Consider the following 26723-nt stretch of genomic DNA (forward strand, 5'->3'; position numbering starts at 1 on the left):
GAGTGGCTGAACTAGTGATGCTTGGTATGTGGGCTTGGATGGGCCAGTGTTTTTTTTGGTGGGGTGGCGGGATACTTTCCAGGAAGAAGGGAAAATTCAGTCTCTGACCTATGCTCATCTCTGTGCCCTGGGAGGCTGATCTCTATGACCTCCTTCACCTGGGTTCTCTTGTCATCTGGCTTCTGGTGGGGTTCAGCCAATGGAAAGCATTGGTCGGCAACTGAGGAGGGGGGGAGAAAAGAGAAATTAGGGTATTTCTCTGTGTAGACCAAACTTTTTGGTGCCCTCTTTGAAGTCTTTGGCTTGTCCCGCTATGGTAACACTATTCCTTCCCATTGCTGTTTCAGGCTTGGAGACATCTCCCCCCTGTTTACTAATCCCTGGGCACCTCACCATCCCTTATTGGTTCCCTCATCCTGCTCATACCTCTTACGTGATCTCCTCATTGAATTCTGTTCAGTAATGTCCCTTTGAAAGTTTTGTCTGTTTTGTTGTAAGACCCTGACTGATATCATTTGCCTTCACCTACCCAGGCAAGCAGTACTGCAAGAAACTCCCCAGTACATCATCAGTGGATTGAACTCAGGATAAAACGGTGAGAACTGCTGCTTGGGGCCAGACATTCCACTATAGTGAAGACACAAGCACTGAGTGTACTTCATGCATTCCATCATGTCCCATCTTGGAAAAGTTGACCAAAGATGGATGGGCTCAAAAACTTTTGGAGGTGATGGATATGTTTATTACCTTGATTATGGTGATGGTATCACAGGGGTATGTATATGTCCAAACTCTTCAAAATGTATACAGTAAATATGTGAAACTTTTGGTATATATCAACTATACCTCAATAAATCTGTAAAAGCAAAAAAAAGAAGAAGAAGAAATGATCCTGTCACTCATGGGACCTTCTTGGGTGCTTCCTATGTGGCTACTAGCCATGGGAATGGAGGCCCAACCTCTGATTGGCCTATTTTGGAAACAACACTCTCCGTACCAAGGAATTTCACTACAGCCTTTATATACCAGACAAACAGCCACACGTGGGGAGGGGGCACATGTGGCAAGAAGCCTGGAAAGTGATCCAGTCATCAGTAAAGCAAACCTGTGCTGGAGGCCTCCTCTCCTATCTCCTTCCCACCCATGGAATCACAGATATCAGTGTTCAATCTCGAAGCAGGTTGTAGACTGTGGAAATGGGACTCCACTTTCTCATCAGCCAGGTCTACAAGGACTTCCTTCTGTTGCCAAGCCTGAAGCTAGCCTATTCTGGAAAAAGAGACTGTCACTGAAAAGAAAATGACTCTGCCACCTGACATTCTCAACTTGCATTGAGTCCTATACCGTCTGAACTGGAATACCCAGAAAGTTCTGTAGTGATATAGAAATGGTCCCTCCAGTCAAGGCCCAAGCCTGTTTCCTGAGACCTCAGCCAACGTCAGGAACAGGTGGCTGCCCACCCGTTAGACACAGAGAGACCCACCTACTGTTAAACCTAAGCAGCTGGCTCACTGGGGACCTCTCCAACAGGACTTCCATATGACAAAGAAGCATGGTTCACTGATGAAATCGCTTGCTTCAGAGATGGGCAAATCCCATGGAACGCCACAGCCATAAATTGTGGAGTTCAGCCCTAGACATGCTGAACAATGGGTTAAACTTCAGATGCTATTCTTGGCTGTAGGGCACACTGCCCCAAGAGGGACAGAAACAAACCTTTGCGCCGTGTGTCCATTAGGGTCCTCCAAGAAACAAATGCTGGGATAGGATTAGATTCATGAGAGATGCACTGCGGTTGTGAGTAGGGGTTGTGAGGGATAAAAAATAGGGAGTGAGAACAGGCAAAAAGAGCCTCAGACCATGATGCAATTCTGATGCTTGGGAAAAGAGAAGGTGGAGGAAAGAGGATTGGGAAGGAAGAATCTCAGACTGGACTGCAGCTCTGAGAATGTCTCAGCCGGGCCGATGGAGAGTCCTTGAGCCGAAGCTGCCCACTAGAGTAGTCCAGAGACCCACAGGACTGGCCTGCGCTAACACCCCATCATGGTCAGTCCTGGACTGGGAGCTCCCCAGAGGAAGTGTGACCTTGATGCAAAAGCGTTGCGGGGATCAAACTGGAGTTGTCAGTTAATGATGCTACCTGCAGCAGGAGATCCGAGCTATTTCCATGGCTGTCACACACACAACATCCCTAATGGCCTAGCAATTGGTCAGGCCATTGGGCCACCCAAAGACTGAATTAATAGAGGCATACCAATATGGGGCATCCCCTGTGGACATAGTTATGAAGTGACAAAATCTAGAGGAAAACAAGCTACTTAAAAAGACTGATGAGGCATATATGGGCTTTGTGTCTATCCATGGCAGCCCATTGAATCTATGCTCTAATCCACTACACCAATGGAACCACCAAAAGGATGGGGATACCCAACTGGAAATTCTTTTGACACAAATAGAAGCTACTGCTGCTGAAAAAGCTTGCGTTCTTGTCCCACTCTGCCTGTCTGTCCAGTGATGACCTGGTGGTCTCTACAAGCCTGGCCTGTTCAGCTGTCTTGGGCCATTTGTAAGTTGCACACTGTCATAGTACTCTCTGCCTTGGCTGAGCAACTGGGCACCTGGGAGTCAAGGAGCAGGCACAGAGGAAAATGTAAGTGGGAAGAGGACACTCTTCTCTCCACCCCACCCCCTTATCATGGAATAACACACAGTTGAGGAATGTATCAGGTTACTTTGGGGAAAAAGAATTCATGCTCCATATTTCAAAAGTGGAAATTTAACACAAAGAATTGTTAGACAATGTGGAAAGGCTGAAAGAGCAGGGAAAGAATACTGAGGGGATCCAGAAATTAGGACTGCCAGAAGCAGCTACCACCCCAGGGCTCTGGAAACAAAACGGAAAAGAGGTTCTAGAACAGAGGAGCTGGAAGGATGGCTCCTGAGGAGCGAATGATCAGATGTCTAAGGGAGGGATCCCATGCAGCTGGCGTCTAGATCTCTGAGAGGGGTCACCTCACAGCTGGTGCTAATGAAATCGCTAGGTGGCGTTTCGGGGGGGCATCGAGGAGCTCTGGTGTTTTACGCTTTAGCTCAGAAAGAATTTAGTGAGAGGCAAAGTGGTAGATAAGAAGTGATTTATTAGGCTAGGATGCTTGTGAGGCTTACAAGTGGGTGGGTGAGAGGGTGCTGTGCCCCAAGAACTTAGTGGGCTACAGTTTCATAATTAAAAGAAAAGTGGGGAGGGGGAAAAGACCACCTTTTTTTTTTTTTTGAGTAGACATTAAATTTCCATTATTAGCTCCTCCTCATCAGGTGGGGGAGTTTTCTTGTCCTTACATGGTTAAGCCAGGACTGTCAGGGCACTCTGGTAAAATTATTTCAGGTTTTAGTACAATGAGGGTCTTTCACTTTGAAATGCCACCTTTCCATAAATTATTATTTTTATGTGTGCAGAGATCATGTCCTAGGGATTATTAATTTACTGAGCTTACTGGGCAGGATGTGGATTTCATGCCACCATTGTTTTATTGTTTGGGGGCATGTCTCATGCTTTTGTTGCATGGTTTTGTTGCTAAGCTAGCCTGCTTGGTTTTGCAGTTAAGCAAACCTGCTTCCTTGAGTGATCATTAACTTACAGGGTTTTTGTTTGTTTGTTTTTTTTTTTTACTTACAATCCCCTAGTGGGATTAACTATTTAATCACCTACTTTGGCCCTTTACTCTGTCCCTATCACGAACATATTAGAGCAGGTAACTCACAGCAGATACTCAGAGTCTTGAAGTCGCCAGATTTAGCACACATACACACATACCACCACCACCACCATCACCACCTTCAACAACAACAAAAAAAAAAGGAAAAAAAAAGGCCACCAGGAAACCCAGTTAAATTTGAATGATTTCTAATTGCTTATGTGCATACACATTGAAATAAAAGAAAAATATCACATGGGACATATTTATACTAAAACATTATTCATTCTCTATCTGAAATAAATTATAACTACATAAGTTACCTACCTGTTTCTTTAATTATATTTCCCTGGTGATTTGGGTCTCCCTAACGTTTCTTTGTGTTGCAGAATTTGCATGTATAAGTCCTTGAATTTACAGTCTGTTTCATTTACATTGTAAAATAGTTTCTACAGTGGTCACATTCAGCTTATTTTGTTCTTTCGTCTACTGAATGTCCAGTAATGAGAAAATGCGCTCAACAATTGCATTGTGAGCTGGTGTGCTGATGTGTACTGGCTGTCACCGACTGGCTCAATTTCAGAAGTTTGGGGGCTATCTGTGATTTGCTAACTTTCCATAGTGTGGGTTATTGGAGTGAGGCTGTCATTGACTGGTTGATTTTCAGAACACAGGTTGTCTCTAATTAATGGTGGTTTCTTGTTCATGACTTGGGACTTTGACCAAAGAACAATCTTTTTCTTTCTTGATGATAAGAAGAATCAGTATTTTAATTCTCAAACCTCCTTTTTGGTCTATCCTAAGTCAAACCTGCAGGACAGAAGACCATGTGGGATTGTCCATAACTATATTTGTGGAGGTATGATTTTCAGCTATGTTGCATTTAAGTGACTTAAGCTTCAATGACTATAGCAAAAAAATACTCTAACTGCTGATACTTGGTAATTTATTGGAAAAGAAAAGCTGTCTAGAGGGCATTGAAGGCATTGGGGCAAAGTCAGTACAGAATGCAGAGCATAATCATTAAACACAAGACATGTCACATAGAGGAGTCCTGGCAACCCTACTCGAAAGGATACCACTTGATTGGTATTGGACCTTTGACAAGGACAACTTCACAGCTAGTGATTTGGATCCTGAAAGGGCATCCTGGGGCTGGGGATCAGAGTGCCTGAAGACCTCCGGAGAGAGACATGCAGGGGCTGGGAAACAGCAAGAGACTCCCCCGCCCCTCCTTCCATCCAGTCTCCTGCCAATGCTTCCCAATAGGCAGTGCCCAACAGGAATCCAGCTTGCAGAAGCATCAGGGAAGTGTCATTTTCAGTCTTACAGGCCCACCATCACTGAATAGAATACATAAGGGCAGCCACAAGCGAAAAGACAAGAGGTAAATAATTAACACAAGGAAGAATTAGTCAAGAAAAAAAAAAAAGCGTCCAAATCAGAAAAGAAGTAAAATTATCTCTGTTTGCTGATGACATGGTATTATATGTAGAAAACACTATAGACTCCACCAAAAAACTGTTAGAACTAATAAGTTAGTTCAGTAAAGTTTCAGGATACAAAATCAATATACAAAAATCAGTTGCATTTCTATACACTAACAACAAACCATCAGAAAGAGAAATTAAGAAAACAATCTCATTCACAATAGCATCAAGAAAGATGAGATACTTAAGAGTAAATTTAATCGAGGACGTGAAAGATCTGTACCCTGAAAACTATAAAACACTGATGAAAGAAATTGAAGAAGACACAAATAAATGGAAATATAGTTCATGTTCATGGATTGAAAGAATTAATATTGTTAAAATATCCATACTACCCAAAGTGATCTACAGACTCAATGCAATCCCTATTAAAATTTCAATGGCATTTTTCACAAAAATAGAACAATCCTAAAATTTGTATGGAACCATAAAAGGCCCTGAATAGCCAAAGCAACCTTGAGAAAGAAGAACAAAACTGGAGGCATCACACTTCCTGATTTCAAATTATATTACAAAACTATATTAATCAAAACATTATAGTATTGGCATAAAAACAGACACATAGATAAATGGAACAGAATAGAGAGTGCAGAAATAAACTAATGCGTTAGTTAATTAACTAATGGTCAGTTAATTTTAACAAATGCACTAAGAATATACAATAAGGGATAATAGTCTCTTCAAAAAATGGTTTTGGGAAAAGTAGATATCCACATGCAAAAGAATGAAACTAGACCACTATCTTACACCATACACAAAAGTCAACCAAAAATGGATTAAAGACTTAAAGGTGAAACTGTGAAACTCCTGGAAGAAAACATAGGGGTAAGCTTTTTGACACTGGGCATGGCAATGATTTTTTGGATTTGTTATCAAATCAAAGGCAGCAAAAGCAAAAATAAGCCTGTGGGACTACGTCAAACTTAAAAGCTTCTGAACAGCAAAGGAAACCAACCAAAAAAAATGAAAAGGCAATGTATGGTATAGGAGAAAACATTTGCAAGCCATATATCCAGTAAGGGGTTAATATCCAAAATATACAAGGAACTCATACACCTCAATAGCAAAAAACCAAATGATCCAATTAAAAAATGGACAAAGGACCTGAGCAGACATTTTTCCAAAGAAGGCATACAAATGGCCAACAGGTACATGAAAAAGTGCTCAACATCACTAATCATCAGGGTCATGCATATCAAAACCACAATATAATATTACCTCACACTTGTTAGGGTGGCTATTATCAAAAAGACAAGCAATTACAAATGCTGTAAAGGATGTGGAGAAAGGAGAACCCTTGTTCACAGTTGGTGGGAATGTAAAGTGGTGTAGCCACTATGGAAAACAGTACGGAGGTTCCTCAAGAAATTAATAATAGAACTATCCAGCTATCCCACTTTTGAGTAAAAATTCAAAGGAAATAAAATCATTATCTCAAAGAAATATCTGTACTCCTATAGTCATTGCAGCATTATTCATGATAGTCAAGGTGTGGAAACAACCTAAGTGTCTATAGATAGATGAATGGATAAAACAGTGCAGGGTATATAATGCAGTGGACTATTATTCAGCCTTAAAAAAAGGAAATCTTACCATTTGCGACAACACTGATTAACCCTGAGGGCATTATGCTAAGTGAAATATGCCAGACAGAGAAAGACAAATACTGCACGGTATCACTTATATGAGAAATCTAAAAAAAAAAAAAAAAAAAAGTTGAATTCATAGAAACAGAGAATAGAATGGCTGTTGCCAGGGGTTGAGGGGTGGGGGAGGTGAGGAGAGGTTGGTGAAAGGGTACAAACTTTCAGTTATAAAATGAATAAGGTCTGAGAATCTAATGTATGACATGTTCATTATTGTTGATAACACTGTATTGTATAATTTGCTAAGAGAGTAGAATTTAAGTGTTCTCACCAAAAAAAAAAATTTTAAAAGGTGAATTTGTAAGATGTGTTAATTAACTTGATTGTGGGACTCCTTTTGCCATGTATATCAAATCAGCATGCTGTACACTTAACTACAATTTTGTCAATTATACCTCGATAAAGCTGAAAAAAATAAAATGGGAAAGATAAAAAATAAACACAAATATAATAAAAAAGAAATGCATAAATATTTTTAAAGGATTCTCCTTATATTATTGTACAACTTGTATTTTTTGAACAGATTGTAAACTTTTTTCCTTCTTAGGAAATATTCATCTACATTATTATTATTAATGACTAAATGTATGTTCCTTAATATGAATGCATCATATTTTACTTAATCTCCTATTATGAGAAATATAGACAATTTCCAATTTTGTTATAATAAAAGCATTGTGATAAATATCCTTGTACATTCATTTTTGTGAATTGTTACAGTTACGTTCATAGCATAAATCTTAGGTTTGGAATTGCTGGGTCAAATTGACAAACTTTTAAATAGTTTGACACCTATTTCTAAAGGACTCTCAAAATAGGCTACAGACAAAGCACTGAGTTCAAGGTATAGAAGTAGTACAGACCCACATTCTCTGACCCAAATATAGTAAAATCAGAAACAAATAATAAATGTATATTCTCAAAGTCCCACCAGTTTAGCCTCAAAAAGCAAATAAATGAAAATATCCTCTAAAAACCTCTTTGGTCAAAGAAGAAATTAAAGCAGATGTTACAGAATTATTTGACAGTAATGACAACCAGAATGGCATATAATAAAATTTTTTATTTTTCTGCCAAAACTTTCCCTAGAAGGAAATTAAAAACCTTAAATATTTTCTGTATTAGACAAGGAAGAAAAATAGATATACAAAGCATTGCACTCAAGTTGTAAAAGAATAAATACACCTAGGGGAAGCCATATATATATATATATATATATATATATATATATATATATATATATATATATATATATATAAATTAAAGAAAAGTATAATGGAAAGAATTAGGAATAGAAAATAGTGGAATTGACATGTAAGTTCCATATCTTGCTCTATGTGTGTGTAAGTGTTGGTGCATTTCTGTGTGTGTGTGTATTCACATGTGCTCAAAGGAGCAGGGAGCACCATGGAATCTTCCCACATTTTGCTGACAGTTCAAGAGACAAGAGAAACCTGACCTTAACTGACACTTGCAGTGAGATTAACTGGGATAATGTCAGTGTCAGCAGAGCGTCATGAAGGCACAAATGTGGAAGTGACTAATTTAGCAGTGGGCGGGTCAGTGAAGGAAAGCGTCCTAAAAAATGTGACAGCTGAGTTGAACATCATGGGATGGTTCGGATTTTGCCAAGTAAAATGCTTGTAGAGAGAAAATGAAGCCTAGATGTGTGACTGTTTTCAAGGAGCTAGAATTTTTTTCCATGCCTAATCAGTCTGAGACATTCATGGGATTATTAACGATGCAGCCTTATCATTTTTAATTATATGCTTTCTTTTAAAACTGTGATTCTTTTGATTGAGGTCATCTATTTTTAGAGCCTGGTTTATATTATTAGTAACTACGGCAGAAAATGAACTTCATAGAAATTAAATGTCTTTTTGTTTCTTATCTGTACTTAGCTGATGAAGTTAGCATGCAAAGATATATTGAAAACCTACTTTATCCTATGAAAAGGACATGTTTCAAGGATCTAAATGTGGTCAAGGAATGCAGTCTGTTAAACCATATGGAAAGCTTTTCATTAATTTAAAATTTTTTAGGAATATATCTGTTGGGTATACCATGACTAAGTTACAGTATTTTATATACTAAGTATGTAATGGGAAAAATGAGGTATGTAGAACTTCTTTTTCCAGAAAGATATGCTTTTTATTGTCCTTGTTGTTATGAGTGTTTTCAAAGCTCAAACTTATAAATTCAGTTGAGTCCTTTTTTGGGGGAAAGAAACAATGTTATCATGGATGTGTGTGTGTGTGTAAAATCAGGGAGAAAGGTGTAAAAAGATATATTTTTTAAAGTGGCTTCTCTGGGGATGGAGACGGGGATGTTGTGGAAAAGGTGAGTGAGGAAAATAAGAGGGCATGAAGGGAGATGATTTTTTTATTTCTTTTTATACATTTGTATTGTTTTGTTGTTACAGTGATAACTGGTGTGATGGTTAATTTTATCTAGCTACTCCACTGGACGATGGCATGCCCAGACATTTGGTCCAACATTATTCTGGATGTGTCTGTGAGGGTGTTTCTGGGTGAGATTAACAACTGAATCAGTAGACTGAGGCATGAAATGAAATCCCCACGGCTAATGTCACACTTAGCAGGGAAAGACTGAAAGCTTTTACCTGTAGGATCAGGAATAAGACAAAGATGTCTGCTCTCATCACTTCTATTTAATATTATACTGGGGATTCCAGTCAGGGTAATTAAACAAGAAAGGAATAAAAGGCATCTAGATTGGAAAGGAAGAAGTAAAGCTGAATTTGCATTTGACATGATCTTGTTTGTAGAAAATCCTAAGGAATCCACACACACACAAAAATACTATAGCTAATGAACAAGTTCAACACAGTGGCAGGATATAGGATCAATATGCAAAAATTAATTGTATTCCTATATATTAGAAATGGGAAATCCAAAATGAAAAATAAGAAAACAAATCCATTTTCAATAGCATCAAAAACAATAAAATACTTAGGAATAAATTTAACAAAAGTGCAAGACTTCTACACCAAAAACTCGAAAACATTATCGAAAGATATTAGATAAGACCTTAATAAGTGGAAACTTATTGTTAAGATGACAGTTCTGCCCAAATTGATCTATAGAGTCAGTTCAATCTCTGTCAAAATCCTAGATGGTTTCTTTGGAGAAATTGATAAGCTGATCCTAAAATTCATATGAAAATGCAAGAGACTCAGAATACCAACACAATCTTGAAAAAGAAGAATTAAAGTTGGAGGACTCACATACCCTGATTTCAAAACTTACTAGAAAGCTACAGCAATCATGAAAGTGTAGTACTGGCATAAAGAGAATTATATAGATCAACAGAATAAAATTGTGAGTCTAGAAACAAACCTGTACATTTAAGTCAATTTTCAACAAGGATATTAAGACAATTCAGTGACGAGAGAATAATATTTTCAACAAATAGGGCTGGAACAACTGACTAGTCCCATACAAAAGAATAAGATTGGATCCTTATACAAAAATTAATTCCAAATGGGTCAATGACCTAAATTAGAGCTAAAACCATAGAACTCTTAGAAGATAGCATATAGGTAAATCTTCATGAGCTTGGCAATGGATTCTTAGATATGACACCAAAACTATGAACAACAAAAGAAAAAATACATAAACTGGACTTCATCAAAATTAAAAACTTTTGTGTTTTAATGGACCCTATCAAGAAAGTGAAAAGAAAACCCATATAATGGGAGAAAATATTTGCAAAATATATATCTGATAAGGGACTTGTATACTATATATACTTGTATACTATTTATATATAATATATATAAAGAATACCTAAACTCAACAATAAAAAGACAAATAACCCAGTTAAAAACTGGTAAAGTATTTGAACAGGCATTTCTCCAAAGAAGATAGGTAAATGGCCAATAAACATATGGAAAGATACTCAACATCATTAGTCCTTAGGAATAAGCAAATCAAAAACACAATAATCTAGAAAAATGGTGCATATGAACCGGTTTGCAAGGCAGAAATAGAGACACAGATGTAGAGAACAAACATATGGACACCAAGGGGGGAAAGTGGAGGGGGGTGGTGGGATGAACTGGGAGATCGGGATTGACATGTATACACTAATATGTATAAAATAGATAACGAATAAGAACCTGCTGTATAAAAAATAAATAAAATAAAATTAATAAAAAAACACAATAAGATAGCACTTCACATCCACGAGGATGGCTATAATAAAAAAGACATAACAAATGTTAATGAGGGTGTGGCGAAATTGGAAACCCCACATATTGCTGGTGGGAAGATAAAATTTTTCAGTCACCTTTTTTTGATAAAAAATTCTTTAATCCAAACAAGTTTACATGTTGACACATGACGTGACTAGAATAAATCTATCCAAATTAAAATTGTGTTAAGGACCAAACAGATAATGACTGGTTTATATAACACAGAGTTCGCTCAAAATAGTGGGTCCTAGTTGTAGCGTAAGACCTCTCAGTTTGGCAGTTCCTCAAAATGTGAAATACAAAGTTATCATATGGTCTAGCAAACTCACTCCTAAGTATATACCCAAAAGAATTAAAAATATTTGTTCACACAAAAACTTGCACATGAATATTCATAGCATCATTATTCATAACGGCCCAGAAGTGGAAACAACCCATATGTCCATCAACTGATGAACAGATAAATGAAATGTGGTACATCCATACAATGGAATATTATTTGGCAAAAAAAAGAGAAATGAAACAAACCGAAGGACAGTGGTACAATGTGGATGAACCTTGAAAATATACTAAATGAAAGATGCCAGTCACAAAAGAACACATATTGTATGATTACATTCACATGAAATGTCCAGTATAGGCAAATCAAAGAGGCAGAAGGTGGATTAGTGGTTGTCAGAGGATGTGCTGAGGAGGGAGTGGGGAGTGATTGGTAACAGGTACAGGGTTTCTTTGGGGGTGATAAAAGCATCTGAACTTAGGCAGTGGATATGATTACATAATTCTGTGACTATACCAAAAACCACTGAACTGTACACTTTAAAAACAAAGTTGATCATTTTTTCATATACTACGTGTTCTCAGGAAAACAGTTGGATAATGCTGCAGAAATGAATATACTCACTTAGTGTAATGAACACTGCCCACCTCTACATAATTACACCATATCTATTTCACAGTCCATATTGACCATTTGGAGAACCCATCAGAAGTGCACATGTGAGTCTCTGTGCTTGTTACTGTCAGAGCCCAATCAGCCTAAGACCACTAGGGACAAACCTGCAGTTTGACAAAGTCAGGTTTATTGTCTCATTGCAATGAGAAGAACCACACAGTAGAGTTACTATGGAGCTTCTCAACAAACAAAGGGAAAAGCAGAGTTATTATAGAATTTGGGGGAAGGATGGAATCTGGGTAAAATTCAGATGAAGGAGGTATTTTAATGCATTTAAGCAATGCAGGGTGAGTGCAAAAGGGTCACAGCATGTCTAGACTGTGAAATGGATCCAGGGTCATAACTTCCTTGGAAACCACTAAGTTAAGATAAATGTGGACTCTTGTGTCCAGACACCTTTATCTGAATGTCTGCACCTGGGTTGTAAATCAAGGTCGCTTGTTTGTGTCAGAGCGTCTTGGTTATTCCAGGCAAGACTGGAGGGGGTTTCATTCTTACCGGAATAACTTCAAACAGCAAAGTTTCTGTTAGTCTGATTTTAGAGAACAGGTTTTCTGGTGAGTAGGACAGCAGTAGTTATTCTAAGAAGGGGTCCTATGGCACTTTTCAGCGTTTCCTTGGGAGAAATACTGTTTACTGTGAACAGCCGTCTTTATTTGTGTCTGTTATCCCAGCCTGATGAATGGCAGGGCTGGTTTTTCCTTCCTCAGTATTTGAGGGGGTTATGAAGATTAATGTGATGTTATTTGTGTTCTTAAGACCCTAGAGGGAAGGAAGGCAATACTTTGATTAAGGAGGGACCCAGGCAGGTTGCCCCTGTGTTTTGGTGGTATTCAAGGTGCTGGTCAGCAGGTCTGAGTTAGCTCAGAGGAAGGACAGTCTGGACTCCAGAGGCGTCTCCTTTCTAACAAAGCCGTTTCCTCAACCAGGAAGACCTGCTGTAATGGGGACTCCCCCATGGCCCCCCCTTCCCTTTCCCCAAGACCTGACTGCTGTGCCCAGGCCAGCCCTGTCCGGCCCTGACACACCCTGTGCGCTGAGCTGAGAGCGCGTAGGAGGTTCTGCCTCCCCTGCCCCTGGTGTCTCATGAACTCTATTTGTACTGCGTGCGCCCTCAGTGGGGTGCGTACCCTTGTATTCCCGCATGAGGGTTCCGACCACAGAGGCACACGTCCACTTTGTCTCTAGTTTTTGCAAGTGGTCATTTGAAGCCGGGCCACCTTAGGGATGGCAAACATTTCTTCTCAGGGGTCGTGTCAGGTCTCAGGAAGGGCTGGAGAGTGGGTGAGCATCTCAGGCGTCTGCAAGCCCAGGAGGTGGGTGAGGCGCCTCAGAGCTCGGGAATCCAGCTGCTCGGGGTGGGTGGGCTCTGAGATCGGGGAGGGGAGCGAAGGGGTAGCAGCCGCAAAGCGAGTGCGCCATTTTTAAAAGAGGTAGATTCGCTACAAAAGGAAAAACCTGGTAGCGAGGCTGCCAAAGGGAGGCGGGTGGCAGAAGCAGAGGATGGAAAGGCAACGGCGGGTAGAGAAGACAGACTTCAGCCGCTGCCTGACTCGCAGCCAAGCAGGTGGGCGGATAGGAAAACCTGGCGTGGATTTCGCTTCTCCTGGAGGCAAAAACCCTGAGAGGCTTAGGGTCCAAAGGGAAAACCAGGAATGGCTCCAGGAAAATTACAAACAGTGAACCAACAGGAGCCAGGACTAGGTCTGGGATTTAGTCCCTAACCCCTCCCTCTCCCGCAAGAGGATGCTCAAAATTTCCTGAATCTGCTGGAGACCCGAGCTTACTTGGCTGGTTAGTAGTAGTCAGTTCTTTTGTTTGTAGAGACAAAATTATGCACGATCTTGGGTCCTTGAAGGTACTGATTAGAGACGTTCAGAGCGACCCCTGTTGGTGACTTCTAGAAAGAGTGGGCCAAGGGCACTGCCAGGAATGACCTGTACTCCTAAAACTTGACTAGATAGAATCAGTTTTGTTCCTCTTACCAAGAAAAGGAAAAACAAAACAAACAAACAAACAAATCAAACCCCGCGATTTGTAGGAATCCTGCCTTAAGGAGGTTCTGCAGCTCTTGGCGCTCCGTGTTCTCTTAGTGGCAGTATAACTTCCTCCTTCCCCAGGGGACATCTGGCTTCCCATCTTGTATTACACCTGTCCTCACCTCAGGGCAGAGTTTGGTCTTGTTCTTGGGAGTCGGGGGATCCCCTTGTCTTCCTCTTCTCTCCTAGGAGACTGAATGTCCACTTTTGTCTCCTTATTTTCAAAGGTATGGGGCTAATCCTAGCCAAGGCTTTTAAAATTTTTTATTAAAAAACAATTTTTTTTTGATGTGGACCATTTTTTTAAAGTCTTTATTGAATTTGTTACAATATTGCTTTTTCTGTTTCATAGTTTGGTTTTCTGGCCACGTGGCATGTGGGATCTTAGCTCCCTGACCAGGGATGGGACACGTACCCCCCTGCTTTGGAAGGTGAAGTCTTAACCACTGGACCGCCAGGCAAGTCCCCAGGCTTTTTAAAAATGGGCTTCAGGGAATCAAATAAGGTCCAGTTATCATTCTCAAGGGTCAACCAGTAGTATTTATTCAATATTTATTGTGTATGTGAATGTTTCTCTGTGAAGAGGGTCAATAACTTTCAAAGATGACCCCAAAATGGTCAAAAGGCTTAGACTCAGTATCTGAGGGATATTCCTCAGAAAAGGTTGGCTTTGCTGTTTTTTTAAGTCCCTACTGGAGTCAGGATCAGTTGAGCTTTCTTTGGTGTCCTACAGTCAGATGTATTCAGTCTCTCTGTCTATGTCTATTTCTTGCTCTTACCTCCAACATACCTGTTGATGTATTAATACTGTATTATTAATAGTAGTATTTATTAGTATTGCATTAGTATTCGTATTAGGTCTCACATGCTGTAGTGGGGTTTTTTTGTTTGTTTTTTTTTTAACATTTTACATTCATCTTAGAAGAAAAACCTGAAAATTGTTCTTGGTAATTTAACTAGACAGGAAAAGATAGAGCAGGTACTTTTTAATCCAGATTAAAAATTCAGTGCTGAAGTGCAGAAGTTCAGAAGTGACTTTTTGTCACCTCAGGAGAAGCAATGGAGATGGTAGATCCATGTGGATCCATGCAGATGCAGGGAAGATCATCAAAGAGGCAGCAGGAGGCCTGGAACAGCCACCACAATGGCAACATGGAGAAAATAGCCATGGTGATGGTCACTGCTAGCATAGATCCAGCAGTCATCATGTGCCAGGGTCCACTCTAAGAAACAGTAGGGGGTGGGCTCAGAGTTGTAACTGAGTTCTGTCTTGATTCGTATTATATTCTCTTTTACTTAAGGTTTTAGCAGGTAGAAGTCTTCAACAGTAAAAATAAAATTTAATGCTAAATCAAGAGATCTATATGGTATGGGTTTTGTCTGTATTTCTTCCCTAGGACAGGCCTGAGCTACAGTGAAAGACCAGGCTTTCCTGAAGAGGCTATTTTTGAAAAATGTTGATCGGGTAGCTTTGGCACAGATTCTTAGACATAACTGCCATTCTTTTTTATGTCTTCTAAGTCATTTATTCCTATGTTCACATATTTCTAGATTGTTCAATGCAAAAAGAGGGGAAAAAAGGAGCTGATAAGCACCAATTCCTGGGGAAGACTGAAAACCTATAAACATTGAAATACCCGTGGACCATGTCCCTTCACTTCTTGCCTTTAATAGTGACATTCTTTTGGGAATTGCATCAACTGGTCAAAATTCAAGGATCACAATTTATCCTCTGAAAATATACGTGGTGAAAAGAGACAATTGTTTATAAACTGTAGAAGTTGCCAGTTTTCAAGTTATGTCTAAAGTGAGCCCTTCTTTCTTCAGGTTCCAAGAAATATTATCCACCCTTTTCTGCCTCCCTTCTTTTTCTTCTCTCCCGAGTCAGAGGAAATGATGACCTCTATCTTTACCTTATGTGGTAACTGTGTACAACTCTGATAATAACAATAATGGTGATGGTAATAGAGTTGTATAAAATGAAGGTAGTAATGTAAATGTGCCCCATACACTGCCTTAACAATGGTTTTAAAAACTCATAAACACTCAGAAAACATTTCTTGAACTCTAATCTGTTGCAAGTCATTCAGCAAATATTTACTGAGTGCTAGTGTACATGATTTTAGGCTATACCTGACGAAGTGATAAACAGATGTGGTCCCTGCCCTCCTGTGCTTTTGTTTTCTGCTTTGTCGTTCTTGTTCTTCTTCCATAAGGAGGGGCATTATGTTTCACATGCATAGTGGTATAGATCAGGGGTCCCCAAGACCCCTGGACCACTGACGGTTCCATGGCCTGTTAGAACCGGGCCATGCAGTAGGAGGTGAGTGGTGGACGAGTGAGCGAAGCTTCATCTGTATTTACAGCCGCTCCCCATCCCCCACATTACCGCCTGGGTTCTGCCTCCTGTCAGATCAGGGCGGCATTAGATTCTCATAGGAGCTCAAACCCTACTGTGAACTAAGCATGCGAGGGATCGAGGTTGTGAGCTCCTTATGAAAATCTAATGCCTGATGATCTGAGGTGGAGCTGAGGTGGTGATGTTAGTGCTGGGGTGCAGCTGCAAATACAGATTATCATTAGCAGAGAGGCTTGACTGCACAGAGACCATAATAAATCAATTGTTTGCAGACTTATATCAAAACCCTGTCAGTGAGTGGCAAGTGAAAACAAGCTCAGGCCTCCAACTGATTCTGCATTATGGTGAGTTGTATAATTATTTCATTATATATTACAATGTAATAATAATAGAAATAAAGTGTACAATAAATGTAATGTGCTTGAATCATCCTGAAACCATCCCCCCGCCCCAGTCCGTGGAAAAATTGTCTTCCACGAAACTGGTCCCTGGTGCCAAATAGGTTGGGTACCACTGGTAGAGGTGATAATAACACCCGATTCCATATCAGAAGGCCCAGATGCTAGTTTTTGCTTTGATAGGAAAAAGCAGTGTGATCTTGGGCAAGTCATTTAATGTCTTAGTATCACCTGAACCAATAAGATGGTTAAACTAGATTTTTGCATTTTTAAGAGCTCTATCAACTGTAACAGGTCCTTATTTAGCTTAGAGTTTGTAACATGCAGTGTTGGGAGGACAATTAGTTGACTGGTTATGAAAGGGTAGCTTTTACGTTTTGCATCTAAGTCCAAGTTGCCAGATTTGGTCTACAAAGTCTTTTTCATCTTCTTTAATGGTAGTCAGATCATCAGAAACCTGGCTTTTGATACTAAACTCATATGAAAGTGATAATGATAAGAAACCCAATTTAGTAGTTTATCTTTTTTTCTAGGAGGGGAAACCAACAACAACCTCAGAACATTCACATGGTTTCTTGCTTAGGCAGGAATCTGAGCTTCAAAAGTAGGCTGATTCCAGCTACCAGCTGTCATCATATGAGAAGCTCCTGTGAGCTGGTCCACCTTATAAGGGATGAGTTATCTTTTGTTTTCACTAACCTATATTTGTAGAGTCTGTTAGTGCTTACCCATCTTTACCCTTTATCTGGTTTTCCATGGCCTCATGTGATGTGTTAGCCAGACAGGTCAAGGTTTAAATGTACTTTTTGCTGTGAAAGTTAATTGTTAATTGAAAATTGATTGATTTTTCTAAGAATGAACCTCTAAACATGGCCAAAGCTCAGCGATACTGACCAACCCACCACCTCCTTGCCAAACCAATGTAAAACATCAAGCAGATAAAGAGAGGTAAGTATGGAGCATTCATCAGAGAGAGAGAGGGCCGATGCAGATTTTATAAGCAGTATACTAAGTCCCTTACATACGAATCTTCAAGTTGTGAACTTTCAAAGATGCAACTGTGCATCTGGTTCCAGCAAGGAACCACAACCTGCGCCATCAACGTCAGGCGTGAGTGAAATTGCAGCTTGCCCTCCGTCTCCTATTGCTGACGATCCTTCAGCTCTACCATCTCCCACCTCCTCTCCCTCCTCCAGTCAGTAACTCTTCTTGCCTGTTCACTCGATGCCAGCCCCTGTATGCCAGCTGTTGTACTGTACTACTGTACTTTTCAAGGTACTGTAATGTAAAGATTTAAAATGTTTTCTTTATTGTTTGTTCGTTCTTTATGTATTATTTGTGTGAAAAGTATTATAAACCTATTACAGTACAGTACTATATAGCTGATTGTATTAGTTGGGTACCTAGGCTAACTTGGCTGGACTTACGAACAAATTGGATTTATGAACGTGCTCTCAGAACAGAACTCGTTCATATGTGGGAGATTTACTGTATTTATTAGTCACAATGACTTGGAAAATTCTTGACAAACTTTTTTAGCCTTTTCAGATTTAGTTAAGGTTTAATTTCATGAAGATTGTAGGAGAAAGGCTTTTCCAGCCCCAGATCAATAAGTACTCAACATTACGCATAGAATCCATGACCTTTGAACAGCTTGGTAATTCCACAGTCCAGAAGAGCAGTTCTCAAACTTTTATGTACATGTGTATCACCAATGTAGCTTAAGACACATATTCTCATTCTTTGGTCTGGGGTGAGGACTGAGATTCCTCATTTCCAACAAGCTCCAAGGTGATGCCCGTGTTGTTTGTCTCTGAAACATATTTGAGTGGCACCTCCCCAGCCTGTGGAAGGGAAATGTGCATAATTCTTACGCGTGAGCTTCTGACCAGGACCGTCTCTGGCCAGGCATAGAATTTTATGGAGCTAAACATGACCCTTGGCCTGTACAGTGAGTGCACTACCATTCAAGTGCCGGGGTGTGTGTGTATTTTCTCTTAGAGACAAAGCTGAAAGACCAATGGATACATGGGCAGCAAGGGGAAGGATGTTAGAATAAAGTATTTCTGGAAAAAGGTGGAGCTCAATAATATGCTAAGGTATTAATTTTGTTGCTGTTTCTAATGTGTGGATAATCTGTTCTTAATTTAGCCTAAGAAGTCAATGATTTCTTTTTGATATACAGTAATGAAAAAGTAGCTATGTCAACCACATTGAAATGAACTACTTTTACATGAATTAATGGTAGTAAAAATTGGGGATGACGAATAAATATGGCACAATGAGAAAAGACAGATGGGATTTATTTATTTATTTATTTATTTTCAGGATGGGATTCATTTGTTCAACAATGTATTGAGCTCATGTGATGGGCCAGGCTCTGTGCTGGGTTCTGGAATCCCTCCATCAAAGCCTCCCGTTCATTTGGGGGATATTGACCCAAAACAATTCTTCTTAAAAGGGGTTAAAACTGTGATCCCTGGAGGAGAAATGGAGCATACTTTGAGAGCATTTAAACTGGGACAATTGACTTGATCAAGGTGTGAAAGAAGGCCTCTCTAAGAACGTGGTATTTGAGGTGAGATCTGAAGTATGTGCTGGAATTAACTAGATGCAGGGGTTGGAATGCACCAAAGGTGGGAAGGAGTTTGGCCCACGTGTGAGGTCATCCAGGTGTGAGGTCATCCAGGTGTGCAATACATAATCTTCCCCGATCTGGGGCCTGATGCAGTGGGGTTTGGCACAATTAATGCTGATGCTGAAGACTCCCAGGGCTTTTATATATATGCCCAGCCTGGTCTTACCCACTCCCACATGACCCTGTGGCTGCCGCATCCTGGGGGCTGTTCAGCCCACCCCTTTACTCCCTACCCCCAAGCCTGATCATTAGGCTGTAGCCTTCAAGGCACCAGCTTTTAAAATTTTTTTCTTGTAAAGAATATACTATATAGATTGCTTTGTGATGATACAGTAATACTTTTTGAATACTCTCATTTTATGTTTAAAAAAAATTCCCCATTTTTTTTTTTTTCCAGACTCACAACCAGGTTTGGGAAGCCCTAGCCCATGTCAGATGGGCCTGGACTTTGCACAGTCTGGAGTCTGTTAAAGTTCTGAGGCCCTTGACAGAATATTTTGTCCATAAAGATTTGGTGTTCAGAATAATGCTGTGAGATGGAATACTACTCATCCATAAAAAAGAACAAAACTTTGCCATTTGCAGCGACATGGATGGACTTGGAGGGCATTGTGTTAAGTGAAATAAGTCAGACAGAGAAAGACAAACACTGTATGATATCACTTATACGTGGAATCTAAGAATACAACAAATTAGTGAATTTAACAAAGAAAGAAGCACATTCACAGATATAGAGAACAAACTAGCGGTTACCAGCGGGGAGGGGAAATAAAGGGGTGGAGGAGTGAGAGGTACAAACTATTGGGTGTAAGATAGGCTCAAGGATGTATTGTACAACATGGGGAACATAGCTAGCATTTTGTAATAACTGTAAATGGAAAGTATCCTTTAAAATTGTATAAAATTTTTTTAAAAAATTAAAAAAAGAAAAACTGATGAGAAGTATTTATTTTAATTGACTACAAAGTGATTTTTAAAAATCTAAATACTATACAATTTAAATAAAAATGCTATCAGAGTTCAAAACTTAGTTCATTTTGAGAAATTGATCCCAAAGTCCTATACCCTGGAGATGAATTCATTGCATAGAACTAGAGAATAATGTGACATGGAAAGAAAGAAAAACCAGTAGTGCTGTGAGGTGGGCAGTGATGACCAAGGCTCAGAGAAATGATCTTGCCCAAAGTTGCAGTGAATAATGATAAAGCTCACACTGAGGGGCTTCCCTGGTGGCGCAGTGGTTGAGAATCTGCCTGCCAATGCAGGGGACACGGGTTCGAGCACTGGTCTGGGAAGATCCCACATGCCGAGGAGCAACTAGGCCCGTGAGCCACAATTACTGAGCCTGCGCGTCTGGAGCCTGTGCTCCGCAACAAGAGAGGCCGCAATAATGAAAGGCCCGCGCACCGCGATGAAGAGGGGCCCCCTCTTGCCGCAACTAGAGAAAGCCCTCGCACAGAAATGAAGACCCAACACAGCCATAAATAAATAAATAAATAAATAAATAAAATTGTATAACTTAAAAAAAAAAAAAGCTCACACTGAGCCCTCATTTCCCAGGCACTTTACAAATATTACTGTATCATCTCAAGTCTCCTACTTGGCTTTGCTGTCTCAGGAGCTCCTCTGAACCTTTATCCTTCTGAATTCCCCTTACATCCAGCAGGGAGATCCAGAGGGCTGGTCCTGGGGGCACATTATTTGTTGTAGGGGAAAAATGGGAACGGAAATGTCTGTGAACCCATGGGTCATGGAGAAGCCAGGCCTTCTCTCTTTCCTCCTCTTCTTCCTCTTCTTTTTAATTCTTCCTGTTCCTCTTCTCAGTTACATTTTTCCTGACCCAGGTTGAAACACTTGGAGGTAGAAGTCTTCCCGTAGTAGCAACCTGACCACCAGAAGGCAGCATGAGACCATGGCTGTGTCTGAGCATTGACCAGGTCCCTCCTAATGAGCGCTTCCCCACCAAACGTGAGGATCTCGGGTTCCCAATCCTGTCTGCACATTGGAATCATTCGATGAACTTTTATAAAATCACGACTGCCTGGGCTCCATCACAAGCCAACTGCATCTTACCTCCCGGGGAATGGGGCACAGGCGTTGCTAGTGTTTAAGTTTCTCAGGTGATTCTAATATCTATAAAGGGTTAAGAATCACTAATGGAGAACATTGAATCCTGAAAACTGTACAGGCTTTTAGGAATCACCCATCTCAGCCTGTCTGCTCCCATTTCACAGCTTCAGGACCGCAGGCCCAGAGACAGAAACAATAGGCTTAGGGATCATTGGAGGACAGAGCTCAGGACCCTGATGCTCAGCTTGTAATCATTCCTCCATAGCACACGTCCTTCCATGTTTATACCAGGCCTAGGCATCAGAAGGCAGCAAGGAACAGCTCTTTCCTCCCCTCTGATCTCAGGGCTGTGTGGTCCCTGGCTCAAGAGGCTCCTCATTGATGGAAGAATTCAGGAGAAACAGCTGTAAAGCAACCCCAGCCATGTGAGTGCTGAGGTTCAGAGCTCACGTGCTCTAGGAAACCAGGGGAGGGAGAAAGGGTATGAGAGCAGCTACAACCAAGGAAGGCTTCCTGGAGGTGAGGCGAGAGTAGAGGACAGGCTGGATTTCAGTGTCCACCATGGATGGTGGAAGCCACATTCCACAGCAGAGGACCAGGACAAATGATGGGCATTGGTGGGGCCACGTGAGCCAGTAGGAGTGGGCAGAGGTGAGGCCTGGAGAGCAGTGAGGGTTAACACCGCAGACAGAGAAGGGGGCACAGCCCAAGGACAGAAGAACATCCAGAGGAACCAAGGCTTTGTATGAAATGTTCTAGGTTTCAGCCTGGATGCAGTGAAGAAACACGGACGGGAGGGGCACAGGTGAGCTGGGCCTTAGAGAGATGCTGCTGGGGTAGGATGGACTAGAGACCCAGAGACGAGGCAGCGTGTATGGGGGCCCCACCCAGGGAACTCCCTTTGCATCATCCTTTTCCAGGTCCTCAGAATCTAGAAAAGATGTGACTTTTGGAAGGTGTCCTGGAAGTAACTGCTGAATAGAATGGAACGTTTAGTAGAAGAAGGAGCTCAGCGGGGGGCTGTGGCCAAGGACGGCATGGTAGAAAGATACGGAGGGAATAGAGGGTCGTTTGGAGAGTAGCAGGGGCTCCGTGTCCAGAGGCCTTCTAAGTCTGACGGTTTATGGTGCTGTCAGAACTGTCATAATCCCAGGGGAGCAGGGCAGTGGTGTTCAGAGTGAGGTGACCTCCCTCTTCCCCGTCCTCTTTCTCCTCTAGTCAGGATATTCTTGGGGATCCCCAGAAACCCCGCTTGAGAAAGCTCCAGAAGTCCGGCATTAACCCCGCACCCCATCCTCATGCATCTTTAGAGCTTTGTGACATGAGGGCTCCTCTTTCCCATGGTGTTGTCCATGATGTGTCTGGTCCAGTTTTGCCTAATTTAGCCAGCTCTCTATGGGATAATGGGAGCTCAGGAATCCTGTACACTCTACTTTTTTGCTTGTAGGATCCCCCCACCCCGTAAACCCTACCATGTGGCACTGATGGTGTGTGCCCTTGTCTTTCTTCCATGACATCTGGTTACCACATAGGTACACACTCCATTTCCCCAAATGCCAGGTGATTTTGGAAGAGACATTATTCAACTGGGCCTCCCCAGGGACAGATGGGTAATATTTTGCTCCTAAGCACCCTAGCAGGTCACGTGTTTTTTTATGGGGGAGTGGGGGGCAAGAAGAGCCAGAAAACACTGTCCTCTATTTGCAAGGCAATACAAACATTCAGAACATCATGTCTGCTATCTCTTCCATCATTCACTGGAACCTTCCGAGGTAAAGAGTATCCTTATTAGCAAATGGCTGCCCAGAGATGGCCCCATCTGCACTGCCCAGCCAATCCAACAGAGAAAGGGGGTCTTTTCCCCTAAAGAAGTGCCCAGAGGGTAAGCTGTTTTCCCACATTGGGACATGGGCATGAGGAGATGGGAACACCAGAATTGTTAAGCGTGAGGGAGTTATTCCAGTAAAGGACCAGTTTTGGTAATAATTACGCGGGTTGAAGGCTGTATTGGCACTGACATCATTTGTGCACCCTGGGATGCTGTGAACAGTCAGCGGGTGCAGTCACAGATTCCACATAGTTCCCTTTGGTGTCTATCCTCCTGCTAATTAGGAAGATTTGACAGGTCTTGAAAACATCACCTTCTCAAGGTGACACCATTGCTCTCTCCTTCCTTAGGGAAGCTCTGGTCCCTGGTCTTTCAGATTTCATCTGTCTTCAACTCAGCTCAGGGTCCAGGCACTGCCATCTTCATATAAATGGGTACAGGCAACCACCCGCCCTAGACTGGTAGTCGGGGGTGTTTGGTCATAACTCTCACTAGTCCAGAGATTCCCTTTGTCTTCCATTTCCCTCGAAGCAGCTGGAAGCCCACTTTTATCTTCCTCTTATTTCCGTAGGTAGGGCCTGATGTTAGTCAAAGATTTATTAACTTGGGCTCCATACAACCAAATGAGGTACATATACAGCCTCCAAGGAGGTCAATCCACTGAAATTTATATAAAATTTTATGTGTATGTGCATGCTTCTTTGAGAGAAAGTGATTCAGAACTGTTGCCTGAGACTTAGCAGCTACTGAATAATCCTCAGGAAAGGCTGGCTTTCCTCCTTAGTAATGGGAATGAGGTGAAGATGTCTGTCTGGTCTCTCCAGTTTTTTGTTTTTTGTTTTTTTTTAACATTGTGCTGGAGGTCTGAGCTAGTGCAAAAAGGCATACAGATTGGAAAGGAGAGACCAAAACTTTATTTGCAGATGATATGATCATGTACTCGAAAATTCTAACGAATCTTAAAAAAAATCTACTAGACTATTAAGTGAATTTAGCTAAGTCACAAAATACAGGGTCAATATCACAATCATCAATTATACTTCTATACATTAACAATGAACAATTGGAAAAGGAAAATTTTAAATACCATTTATAAAAGCATCTCAAAAGGTGATATATACTAAAGGAAAATTTAATGAAATATGTGAAAAACATGTATGCTGTAAACTATAAAGTGAAGCTGGGAGAAAATAAATGGAGATATATACCAGGCTTATGGATTAGAGGACTCAATATTGTCAGATGGCATTTCTCTCTAAGCTGAGTTACATATTTGATGCAATCCGAATCAAGATCCCAGCAGGCTTATTTCTGATTTTTAGAATTTGACAAGCTGATGCTGAGATTTTATACAGAAATTAAAAGGTCATAAAATAGAAAATTTTTGGAAAAGAACAAAGCTTAAGGGTGTAATCTGTCTAAATTTTAAGACAATGTAAATATACAGTAATCAAGTAGGTTACTATAGATTTAAGTATAAAAATAGAAATCAATGGTATAATAGTCTAGAAGTAGACCCATATTCATTGATTTTCACTTAAAGTGCCAAGGTAATTCAATGGGGGAAATGATGGTGTTTTCAACAGATAGTGCTGGTAAAATGGTATATCCATTTGGGAAAAGAAGGTGAATCTCAACTCTTATCTCACATGATACACAAAAGCTGACTTAAAATGAGTCACAGAACTAAATATAAAACTATAAAACTTCTAAAAGAAAACATAGGAGACAATAGTGTAAACTTTAGGTAGGCAAAGATTTCTTGTGGGGAAATATGAAGTGTGAACCATAAAAGAAAAAGCTGACAAATTGGACTTCATCAAAATTAAAAATTTCGGTTCTTCCAAAAACACCATTAAGAAAACGAAAAGGCAAGTTAGGGGCTGGGAGAAAAATATTTGCAATACAGGTATCTGTACAGGACTTGTATCTGGAATTTATAAAGCACTCATATAACACAGTGAGGAGGAGAGAAACCAGCCAACTGAAAATGGGTGTGGTAAGAAGAATTCTAAGGTGACCCATGCCCATGTATAATAATCTCCCCTACAGTATGTGTGGGACCAGTGAATACTGTGGATGTCACTCCTGTGATTGGGTTACATCATATTATATGAAGGGATTGACAGATGTAATTAAGGTTCCTGATCAGTTGACTTTGAGTCAGTCAAAAGGGAGATTACCAGTGGGTGGGCCTGACCTAATCAGGTGAGCCTTTTAAATGAGGCTCTAGAGGCAGCGGCAAAGCTTTCCCTTTGGCCTGAATCACCATGGGTTCTACAGCTGCAAGGAAGTGAATTCTGCCAACAACCATGTGTGACTGGAAAAAGACCTGCAGCCCTGGCCAACACCTTGTGAGACCCTGAGCAGAAAGCCCAGCTCAGCCAAGCCTGCAGGACCCATGGAAACTGTGAGACAATACATGTGCTTGATATTTGAATAGCCAACGAGTACCTGAAAAGATGCTCAACACGATTAGTCATAAAACAAAAATGCAAATTACAACCAAAATGCATACCCCCCTACACACGTGATAAAATGGCTAAAGATAGGGAGAAAAAACTGGCAATACTAATTGCAGCATCTAGAACTTTCATGGACCACTATGGAAATGTAAAATGGTAGAGCCACTTTGGAGAACAAGTTTGGAAGTTTCTAGTAAAACTAAACATAGATTATCATATGGCCCAGCTATTCCGCCCGTAGATATTTACTCAAGAGAAATAACATGCATCCACACAAAAACTTATACATGAATATTCACTGCACTTTTTGTTCATAATAGCCAAAAAGTAGAAATAGCCCAATTGTATACCAACAGGCAAAGGCATGAACAAATTGTGCCGCATCCATACAAGGGAACACTCCTCAGCAGTGAGATACCTCACGGGGTTAAAGGGAATGATCTCTGACTTCACAGCGGTGGTGGCAGTTACCCAGGGGAATACATGTGTCAAAACTCATCTAACTTTGCACTTATAATGGGTGCCTTTTATATCCACATCATAACTCAATAGAGTTGATTTTAAAAAATTCACTCTCCTAGAGTGATTTTATTTGCTTGACAACGATCCCATACGGAGGGAAAACCTAGTGATGCAGGTAGAGAGAGGTCAGTTGCAGGAGGGATGTCCTTGATTAGGAAGGGGGGTGGCGTCCACAGCCTATTGATAAAATCAGAGGCGGTTTATCTGTTTTCTTGGTTAAACAGGAAGCAGTGTAGCAGCTGAGAGGGAGGAGAGGTAGGGCATGGGAGGTTTGGGGGGGGGTGACAAAAAGGTGTGAAAGTCATTTCAGAGAGTGGGAGACAAAAAAATGGACCTCAGATCTGCGCCCTGCACACACACACTCCCCCTCGCCGCCCCCTGCAATTCACCTCGGAGCTCTTTTCC

The 26723-nt window shown here is 40.8% G+C and overlaps 1 long non-coding RNA gene across 1 annotated transcript in view; it reads right to left on the reverse strand.

Moving 5' to 3' along the window:
• Window positions 1-26723, reverse strand: part of LOC309636906 — a 382209-nt gene that overhangs the window by 244875 nt on the left and 110611 nt on the right. The gene's annotated exons all lie outside the window — the stretch shown is intronic.

Source organism: Balaenoptera physalus, assembly GCF_965194825.1.
Source record: "Balaenoptera physalus genome assembly, chromosome: 10".
NCBI lineage: Eukaryota > Metazoa > Chordata > Mammalia > Artiodactyla > Balaenopteridae > Balaenoptera > Balaenoptera physalus.